This window comes from Moschus berezovskii, chromosome 8, assembly GCF_049115385.1.
Source record: "Moschus berezovskii isolate FMDL1 chromosome 8, NW_MosBer_1.0, whole genome shotgun sequence".
In the NCBI taxonomy this organism is placed as follows: Eukaryota; Metazoa; Chordata; class Mammalia; order Artiodactyla; family Moschidae; genus Moschus; species Moschus berezovskii.
This window is the reverse complement of record NC_142467.1, coordinates 103,813,105-103,823,373: the sequence shown is the minus strand read 5'-3', so window position 1 is coordinate 103,823,373 and position 10,269 is coordinate 103,813,105. Positions and strand designations below refer to the sequence as shown.

Sequence of the window (10,269 nt, the reverse complement as noted above, 5' to 3'; positions counted from 1 at the left end):
GTGGTAGAGGTGACTGTATGGAAGGGGAAAATAACATGATTAATTTTCACCCAGATAGGCATTACTCACATCGTTGAGATAATACAATTCACATTTGGTCATCAATAAATCAATATTTTATGTATGGTTCTTATCCCCTTCAGAGAATTCCCCATGCCTTCTCTAATAAGCAAACTTGTCCCATTTTTAACTTTTCCCCCATGATGTCATGTATTCACAGTTTTAATGAGAAATTTCTGCATGTGAAAATTGAATTGCAACAATATTCCCCATATAGTCTATGCAGGGATTTTGACGTGCTGACAAACAAAAGTTCCTAAAATCCAGACTGGAGAAAGAACATAAGGAAATTAAAAAGTTGTATATCATGTTTAGGGGTCTTCCCTGGTGGCTCAGATGGTAAAGAATCTGCCAGCAACACAGGAGAACCGTGTTCACTCCCTGGGTTGGGAAGATATTCTGGAGAATGGAATGGCAACCCACTCCATTATTCTTGCCTGGGAAATCGCATGGACAGAGGAGCCTGGTGGGTTACAGTCCAGGGGGGGTTGCAGAGTCAGACACAACTGAGCAACTAAGCACACACACACACATACACACATGTTAGATGATTACAGGTATTATAGCAAGCATGCAGATGATTACAGGTTACTATAAAGAAAAAGGAAGTAGGTGGAAGGAAGAGAGAGAAGGAGGTGTGTGTGTGCTAATTTTTATGCATGTTCAGGCCAGACCTGCCAAAAAGGTGATTCCTGAATAGTGAGCCAGTAGTTGAGCATTTGTGGGGAAGTGTGTGCCTGACAAGGGAACAGCCAGTTCACAGGCCTGCACAGCACAATGGCGCTTGTTTAATAAGATGTTAAAATTTAAAAAAAGGAAGCCAGTCTTGTGAGGGAAATCAGCAGGATGGAGAGGGAGGAGAGATGGTGTCAGAGGATGCTGAGGAACAAGGAAACTTCCCTGAAGCTGGTGAAACCTCAAGTGACAAGGAGTCCCTCGTCCACATATGTATCTCCAACACTTTATGAAATTCAATATAAAAAACCCCCACAGCCATATGAAACAAAATTGAAGGAAAATCTAAAACCAACTTCTAGAAGAAAAACTATAGACATTATATTTTAATAAAAAAAATGCAATAGTTACACTTTAATTAAAATTAATTAGTTAATTAAATTTATGAAAAGACATTTTCTCCTTGGAAGGAAAGCTATGCAAACTTAGACAACATATTAAAAAGCAGAGACATCATTTTGTTACAAAGATCTATTCAGTCAAAGCTATGGTTTTTCCAGTAGTCATGTACAAATGTGAGAGTTGGTCCATAAAGAAGGTCAAGTGCTGGAAAATTGATGCTTTCAAATTATGGTGCTAGAGAAGACTCTTGAGAGTCCCTTGGAATGCAAGGAGAACAAACCATCAATCCTAAGGGAAATCAACCATGAATATTCATTGGAAGGACCGATGCTGAAGCTGAAGCTCTAACACTTTGGCCATCTGATGCAAAGAGGTGACTCATGGAAAAGACCCTGAAGCTGGGAAGCACTGAAGACAAAAGGAGAAGGGGGTGGCAGAGGATGAGATGGTTAAATAGTGTCACCAACTCAATGGACCTGGATTTGAGCAAATTCCGGGGGGACAGTGATAGAGAATCCTGGCGTGCTACAGTCCATGGGGTCACAAAGAGTCAGACATGACTTAGCCACTGAACAGCAACAAGTTTTAATTATATAAGCTTGGGTCACTGATTCAATTTTAGATTACCAACAACTTGGGAATAAAAGAATAAAACAGAAGGTCTTTTAAAATGTGGGGAAGAAGCAGTATCTAAGTTACAATTTCCTCTTACATGGAAACATATGGATTCAAACATGCATTTGGAAGATAGAGGTGATCTTTAGTAAAGTGGAAAGAGAAATGCCTTCCAAATGGTGGCTGAAAATGATGTAGCTTTTAGAAATATGGTGCAATTTTAAGAAATAAAAATGCAATGTCTAATCACAAAGAATAAAAGCAAGTAATAAAGGATGTGAAAAGTTGTTGGAAATACGTATAAAGTGTGATTTATTAGCATCAAGCCTTCCCTGGTGACTCAGATGGTAAAGAATCTGTCTGCATTACAGGTGACCTGGGTTCAATCTCTGGGTTGGGAAGGTCCTCTGGAGAAGGGATTGGCAACCCACTCCAGTATTCTTGGCTGGAGAATTCCATGGACAAAAGAATCTGACAGGTTACAGTCCATGGGACTGCAAAAAATTGGATGCAACTAACAGCAACACAATGCAGAAGAACACTCATTTTCATTTTTGGTGAAAGCAGTGAAGAATGTGTAAGTGACTGCTCTATTCTTTCAGTTAAAATATTTAAAAAGCAATGAGAAGAACAGAATATAACTGATTTGACTTTACCACACAAAATTTATAAACTCTCAGACATTCTGCACAAAACTTGTATACATGCATAAAACAACTAAGTGGCAAAGAGCAAACATGATGAAAAAAATTTTAGTCTTTGAAAGAATAAAATCAAAAGCAAGAATCCTGCCAAATCCATGATGCAAAAGCACAGAAATTGAACAGACAATTTTCAACTAACTTTCTTATTAATATATAATATATTCAGCCTCACTGGTAATGAAATAGTTGCAAAGTAAGCTCATTAGCATATCCATTTTTACATAATAAATACTCTTTAATTTGAATATTAGGAGGGAGGAGATACTGTGAAAGGTATGTCTCTTGAACTACTTTTGTAGGGAAATGTTTGCCAGTATTCCTTCGTCTGGATCCCTCTCATTGTAGTCACATAGGCTCCATCTTAAAAAATAAAAGTCCTTACATGTCTGTATAACCCTCCACAGCTAATAGTCAGTATCTCTACTTCAGTTAATAGCAAAAACCCTTGGACTTTGCTTCTACTTTTACTGGAAGCTTTACACCTCCAACTCACTGTCTTAATTGAGCCTTTGTGTCCATCATTTAATGGCCAACACTGACCCTTGCACTTCTCAGTCTGACTCTTTCCAACCCCATGGACTGTAGCCCGCCAGTCTCCTCTGTCCGTGGGATTCTCCAGGCAAGAATACCGGAGTGGGTTGCCATTTCCTTCTCCAGGGGATCCTCCTGACTCAGGGATCCAACCTGCATCTCCTGCACTGAAGGCGGGTTCTTTACCACTGTGCCAACAGTAATTCAATATTTATATTTCTTTTTGCATTGTAAGTTAAAACATTAATTAGTCAAGTAAACAAACAACCCCAGTGATCTTGGTTCTGGGTTAGTCCAGACTGGCTCGGTTGAACTCAGGTAAATGTTCTTGCCTCCATTCCATTTGACCTTCTCCCGCAGTATTTCCTAGACTCTTGGACTCACCTGGATGGAATCTCTGAGAGGAAGTTTGCAACATAGATGTCCCAGGTGCTCTTGGATGACTGACAATGGAAACAGAGGCTCTGTTTCCAGACAAGACAATGGGATGGAGTCAAGCATTGGTCTTCTAGTCACAATCATGAGTCTGCAAGCAACAGCTACGTCCTGTCCATCCCAAGGTTTCCCATGCTGAGGGATGCAGCAGGGGAGATATTTACAGCTCTCCATGTCTGCTCATTAGGAGACAATTCCCTCCTGTTAGTACCATCTCTAATAATTGATATCCCTGTGGGACACTGGTCTTGACAGATAGGAATATTTTCCTTTCATTTTCTGTTTCTAGATGACAGTATCAGATGGATTTAGTATTATTACTTCTCTCCATGATCTTTCCTGTCCTTCTGGGGGAGTAAAACGTAAGGTCCTATCCCAACTCTGAGTTCACATTTTCTCCAGAGTCTAAGATTGAGGTGTCTGTCTTGACTAGGTCTGTGATCAAAGCGTTTACTCCTGGTGGGTCCCAGACCCTAATATCTCACCTTCAAGCAATGGGATGAATTTGTTCTTTTAATGTAAAACCTTGGGCAGTACACTGCTTGAATTCATTACAGTTTTGTCAAAAATGTTAGGAATTTTGCACTTAAAACAAAAGTTAAGACCTATCAGTTAGTTCTTCATTAGAAAATGTTTTTAATTGTTAAAAACACATAGATCTTAGCTCCTTTTGGGGTTTCTACAGCTTAATTTTTAGAAAACCCCATTCTATGTGACAAGTGTAAAGTGTTAGCCACTCAGTCGTGTCTGACTCTTAGACCCCGTGGACTATAGCCCACCAGGCTCCTCTGTCCATGGAATTCTTCAGGCAAGAATACTGGAGTGGGCTGCCATTTCCTCCTTCAGGGGATTTTCCCAACCCAGGGATTGAACCTGGGTCTCCTGCATCAGCAGGCAGATTATTTACCATCTGAGCCTCCAGGGAAGGACAGTACTTCTATGAACTCCATTTTCCATAGCAGAAATGGGCTTCATAGGGATTAGTGATCTGCCAGTTATAATCTGAGTAAGGTATGAGACATTTCTGGAATTCCCCAGTTGTTTCCAGCTTTCAAACGCTGGGCCTGTGGTTCTCAGTCAGAGATGATTTTACCCTGGGTGATATTTGGTAATGTCTAAAGGGGAGATGCTAAACCGCTACACTATAATGCCCAATCAGCAGCCAGCACAAATAATGATCCTGCCCAAAAGGAAAACAGTAAGAAAATGATTAAACCTAACCTAGACCCGCACTTTCCCACATCAGTGTTCATACCAGTCACCCAGATGTTGGTTCAAATGCAGTTTCTGATCAGCAGATCTTGCCTGGTGAGTCAGGAGGCTCCTGGATGGTGTTGATGATGCAGCTACTGGATTCTGACCATTGTTGAGTAAACAAGGCTGTGGTTATGTTTTAGAGTCTTCTACCGAAGAATTGATGCTTTTGAACTGTGGTGTTGGAGAAGACTCTTGAAAGTCCCTTGTACCGCCAGGAGATCCAACCAGTCCATTCTAAGGGAGATCAATCCTGGGTGTTCATTGGAAGGACTGATGCTAAAGCTGAAGCTGCAATACTTTGGCCACCTCATGCGACGAGTTGACTCACTGGAAAAGACTCTGATACTGGGAAAGGTTGGGGGCGGGAGGAGAAGGGGACGACCGAGAGTGAGATGGCTGGATGGCATCACCGACTCTGTGGACATGAGTTTGAGTGAACTCCGGGAGTTGGTGATGGACAGGGAGGCCTGGCGTGCTGTGATTCATGGGGTCGCGGAAAGTCAGACACGACTGAGCGACTGAACTCAACTAAACTGAACAGAGTTTTACATTTTCTCTATCCAAATCATCTTTGTATGAAATTTTGAAGAAAAACATGTGCATTCATTCCAGAGGCTGTGGAAAAACTGTGTCCAACTTGTGTCCCATTCATGGATCACAGCCTCGTCATGGCAAGGAGGCTTGTATAACTCAATGAAGCTATGAGCCATACCATGCAGGGCCACCCAAGACAAGCGGGCCATAGTAGAGAGTTCTGACAAAACATGGTCCACTGGAGGAGGGAATGAAAACCCACTTCAATATTCTTGCCGCAAGAACCCAATGAACAGTATGAAAAGGCAAAAAAGGGCCCTTGAGTCACCCCAAAGAATGCACTTCTGGAAAAGTTGGTATAGTAGGCAGAATAAGGGCTTCCAAAAATGGCCACATTCATATCCCTATACTCTTTGAATATGCTATTTTACAAAGCAGGGATGTTTAAATTAAGGTAGTTAGTTGAATAAAATTCCTAATAAGTCACTTTAAGACAATTAGCCATGATTATTAATCAATGATCCTCTAAACATGGATGAGAGAGGGAGAAGAATTGAACTCATAGAGATATTTGAAAATCTTAAGCTGCTAACTTTGGTGATGTAGCAATAGCCAAGGAACGCAAGTATTCTCTAGGAATTGAAGTAGGACAGGAAACGGATTCTTCCCTGGAGCCTCCAGGAGTAATCTGTTGCAGGAAGGGGGACCCCTCTAGGGCCTGAGAGTGGGCTCTTATCTAACACTCAGAAGTGAATAGTCTGAGGAGACATTCCTTCTGGCAAAGCATAAGACTTTATTCCTTTGATATGCACCTCAGCTACCTGGGGTTCCCTGGTGGCTCAGATGGTAAAGAATCTGGTAGCAATGAGGGACACCTGAGTTTGGTCCTTGGGTTGGGATGATGCCTTGGAGAAGGGACTGGCTACCCACTCCAGTATTCTTGCCTGGAGGATTCATGGACAGAGGAGTCTGGTGGGATACAGTGCATGGGGTCTCAAGGAGACCCAACGGGTGACTCACTTTCATTCTGTATTTTTCACATCCTGAGCTTCCTTGGGGCTCACGATAGGGAGTGGCAGCAGTCTGATGGCTGCTAGATGGCAGATAATCTTTCCTTCCTGAGTTCCCTCAGGGCTCACCAGCTCACCTTCTGTGGTGGCTGAAATTGCTGATTATTGACATCTGTTGTTTACTGATATGTCAGGAAATATTCCGTTCCTCAGTTCCTCCTCTTGGTCTGGAATTTGACTAGTATTTGGAAGATATTTCATGACTAAATTTTTTCCTTAACTTGGGGTATATAGTTTTCTTTAATTTACAAAAAATCTTTTGATGTTCAGACTATCTGCCCCTTGTTGCAAAACTTCAGCATGATCTGGTTCCTACCCGCATCTCCTTCGAGCTCTCAGCTCAGGGTTACTTGAGATGATGTTTTCAGTCAACAATGTAATGATCTGATATATTTATGTATTCTAAAATAGTTACCATGATAAATTTAGTTAACATTGCCTGAAAAAAAATTACCATTTTTTTTTCTTTTGGTGGAACATTGAAGAATTACTCTCTTAGCAACTTTTAAAGATATAATAGAGAATCATTAACTGTTGTCATCATGCTCTCTTAGCTCCTCAAGACATCTTCATTTTTAACTGGAAGTTTTTACCTTTTGATCAACATCTCTCCAAAAGCCTTGGTTCATGGCAACCACTATTCTACTCTCTATTTGCGTAATTTGGCAAATAGATGGGGAAACAGTGGAAACAATGGATGTCTTTATTTTTCTGGGCTCCAAAATCACTGCAGATGGTGATTGCAGCCATGAAATTAAAAGACGCTTACTCCTTGTAAGGAAAGTTATGACCAACCTAGAGAGCATATTAAAAGCAGAGACATTACTTTGTCAACAAAGGTCCATCTAGTCAAGGCTATGGTTTTTCCAGTGGTCACGTATGGATGTGAGAGTTGGACTGTGAAGAAAGCTGAGGGCAGAAGAATTGATACTTTTGAACTGTGGTGCTGGAGAAGACTCTTGAGAATCGCTTGACCTGCAAGGAGATCCAGCCAGTCCATCCTAAAGGAGATCAGTCCTGGGCTGCAAGGAGATCCAGCCAGTCCATCCTAAAGGAAATCAGTCCCGGGTATTCATTGGAAGGACTGATGTTGAAGTTGAAACTCCAATACTTTGGCCACCTCACGTGAAGAGCTGACTCATTAGAAAAGACCCTGATGCTGGGAAAGATTGAGGGCAGGAGGAGAAGGGGACGACAGAGGATGAGATGTTTGGATGGCATCACCGACTCAATGGACATGGGCTTGGGTGGACTCTGGATGTTGGTGATGGACAGGGAGGCCTGGTGTGCTGCGGTTCATGGGGTCGCTAAGAGTAAGACATGACTGAGCAACTGAACTGAACTGATTTGCATAATTTTGGCTTTTCAAAAAGATTCCACATATACACGACCTATGCAGTAAGAAATGGCAACCCACTCCAGTATTCTTGCATGGAATGTTCCATGGACAGAGGAGCCTGGCAGGCTATAGTCTGTGGGATAGCAAAGACTCAGACACAACTGAAAGACTGAGTATGCCTGCACACATGACATTATAATATATTTGTATCAAGGAATATATCTAATCACATGATAATGGAAATTCCCCAGATTGTTTAGATCCAATGTTGAGAATAAATTTGAGAGAGTGGGAAAACCATGATATGGAAAAGCTCTTGAAAATGAGAGAGACTACAAATCTTAATCAAGTGAGTGAAATTAAGTTATATTGAGGAATTCAAAGAAATTTAACTTCTAAGAAATAAATAAAAGGAGCATGTCCTACTTCTTCAATCGAATGAAAGAATCTGAAAAAAGATCTGCAATTTCTGGCTCTGGGTTTTGAACCTTTCAATCAGGGGGCCTTCTTCAGCTGAAGACAAATGGTCTGTTTGTAGCTGCTGTTCTGAAGAATGCTTGCAGAACCTTCTTTATGTCTTTGTTCCTCAGACTGTAGATGAAGGGGTTCAGTATTGGTGTGACCACAGTGTACATCACCGAGGCAATTTCACTTGAGTGTGTGCTCTGGAGAGCTGAAGAGCTAAGGTACCCTCCTAAGCTCGTACAATAAAACAAGGAGACAACTGAGAGGTGAGACACACAGGTGGAAAAGGCTTTAAGCTTTCCCTGAGCTGACGAGATTCCATATATGGAGGACACTATCTTAGAGTAAGAGTAAACTATCCCAGACAGGAGAGCACCAGCCAGCAGCCCAGCTGCAAAGTACATCACCGTGTCATGAAGAAAGCTGTCAGAACAGGCAAGTTGGACCATCTGATTGAGTTCACAGAAGTAGTGAGGGATTTCCAGCTCCACAGAAGAACAGTCTCGACACCATTAAGGTCTGTAATAAGGAATGCAGGACACTGATGGCCCAGCTAACCAGAACCAGAATTCCACAGATTTGGGGATTCATGATGACTGTGTAGTGCAGGGGGTGGCAGATGGCCACAAAGCGGTCATAGGCCATCACAGTCAGGAGGAAGTCATCCAACCCTGCAAACAGTACAAAAAAAAACACATCTGGGTGATGCAGCCTTCATAGGTGATAACTTTGCTCTGTGTCTGGATGTTCCACAGCATCTTTGGGATGGTGGTGGAGGTGAAGCAGATGTCTACAAAGGACAGGTTGGAGAGGAAGAAGTACATGGGTGTATGGAGGTGGGGGTCTGAGACAGCCAGGATGATGAGCAGGTTTCTAAACACAGTGATCAGGTACATGGAGAGGAAAAGTCCAAATATGAAGACCTGTAGTTCTTGTTCCTCTGAGAATCTGAGAAGTAGAAATTCTGAACCTCCTGTGATGTTCTTTGGTGCCATGTAGTGGAAGAGACTACAAGTAAAGAGAAAAAACGTGACTAATTTTCATGCAAGTGGACATTAGTCACGTTGTTGAAATGCTACCTTATGTATTTTGTGATTTGGAAATTAATGTCCATAATTTTTTCATGCAATGAGTACAGTGTTTTGGTAATCAAAAGCTCCTGAAATCCAGTCATGGAGAATCAATATAGCAAATAAAAATAAATATAGTATGTCATATAGTGACACTTATAATGAATAAAATGAAAGCAAGTGTAAAGGAAACAGTAAAGAAGCGATGCTATTTTTATGGGTGTTCAGTTAAGACTGCAAATAAGGTGACATTTGAAAAGAGACCTCGTGGAAGAGAGAACAGGAGCCATGAACTTATCAGGGAGAACAGCCAGTGCAAAGGCCCTGGGGAAGGTGCTCGTTTAAGATGTTCTAGTTGAAAAAAGGAAACTGGTGTGGTAAGGGAAATGAGTAGGAGGGAGAGTGAGGAGAGAAGGTATTAGAGGATGTTGAGGAGCAAAGTGGTCTCCTTGCTGCTGGTGAGACTGCAAGTTACAAGGAGTCCCTCCTCCATATTACATTTCTCTACCACATTATGAAATTGCTGTAAAGGATGGCTGTGTGGGATCTTTGTTGCAGTGGGCAGGCTTCTCTAGTTGCAGTGCATGGGTCTCTAGTCATGGTGAGTGGACTTAGTTGCCCTGCGGCGTGTGGGATCTTAGTTCCCAGACCAGGGATTGAACCTGCATCCCCTGCACTGACAGGTAGACTCTTAACCCCTGAAACACCAGGGAAGTCCTAGCTTATATGTTTAAATGAATCTCTTCTTTAGTGCCTTTTCCTGATTAAGTTCTGGCCTCTGTGTATGAGAATCACTTTGGGATATGTGAGCTCAGTACCCCTGCTCTGAAGACTTCTTACCCTCTGCAAGGCAAGAAAGCAAAAGACACACAGTAAGTCCCTGGCTTCCTGGGTTGTATTATTTTCAAGAATTTCTCAACCACAGTTTAACAACCACAAATGATTTAGAGTTTGATACAACTCAAGCTGATCAGATCAGATTATGTACAAATGGTATTCAGAAATTCCAGCTTGTAATTATCCTAGGTATCAATGAAACTTGGCATTTAATTTTGGTATGACCATTTTATGCCACGTATTAAAGACATATAATTTTTTTCAGTGTACAACTA

General features: G+C 41.7%; 1 pseudogene; it reads right to left on the bottom strand.

The window, feature by feature from the left end:
• Positions 1-8,131: 8,131 nt before the first annotated feature.
• LOC129559316 (olfactory receptor-like protein OLF4) lies at positions 8,132-9,082 on the bottom strand (annotated as a pseudogene).
• Between the last annotated feature and the right edge of the window lie 1,187 nt (positions 9,083-10,269).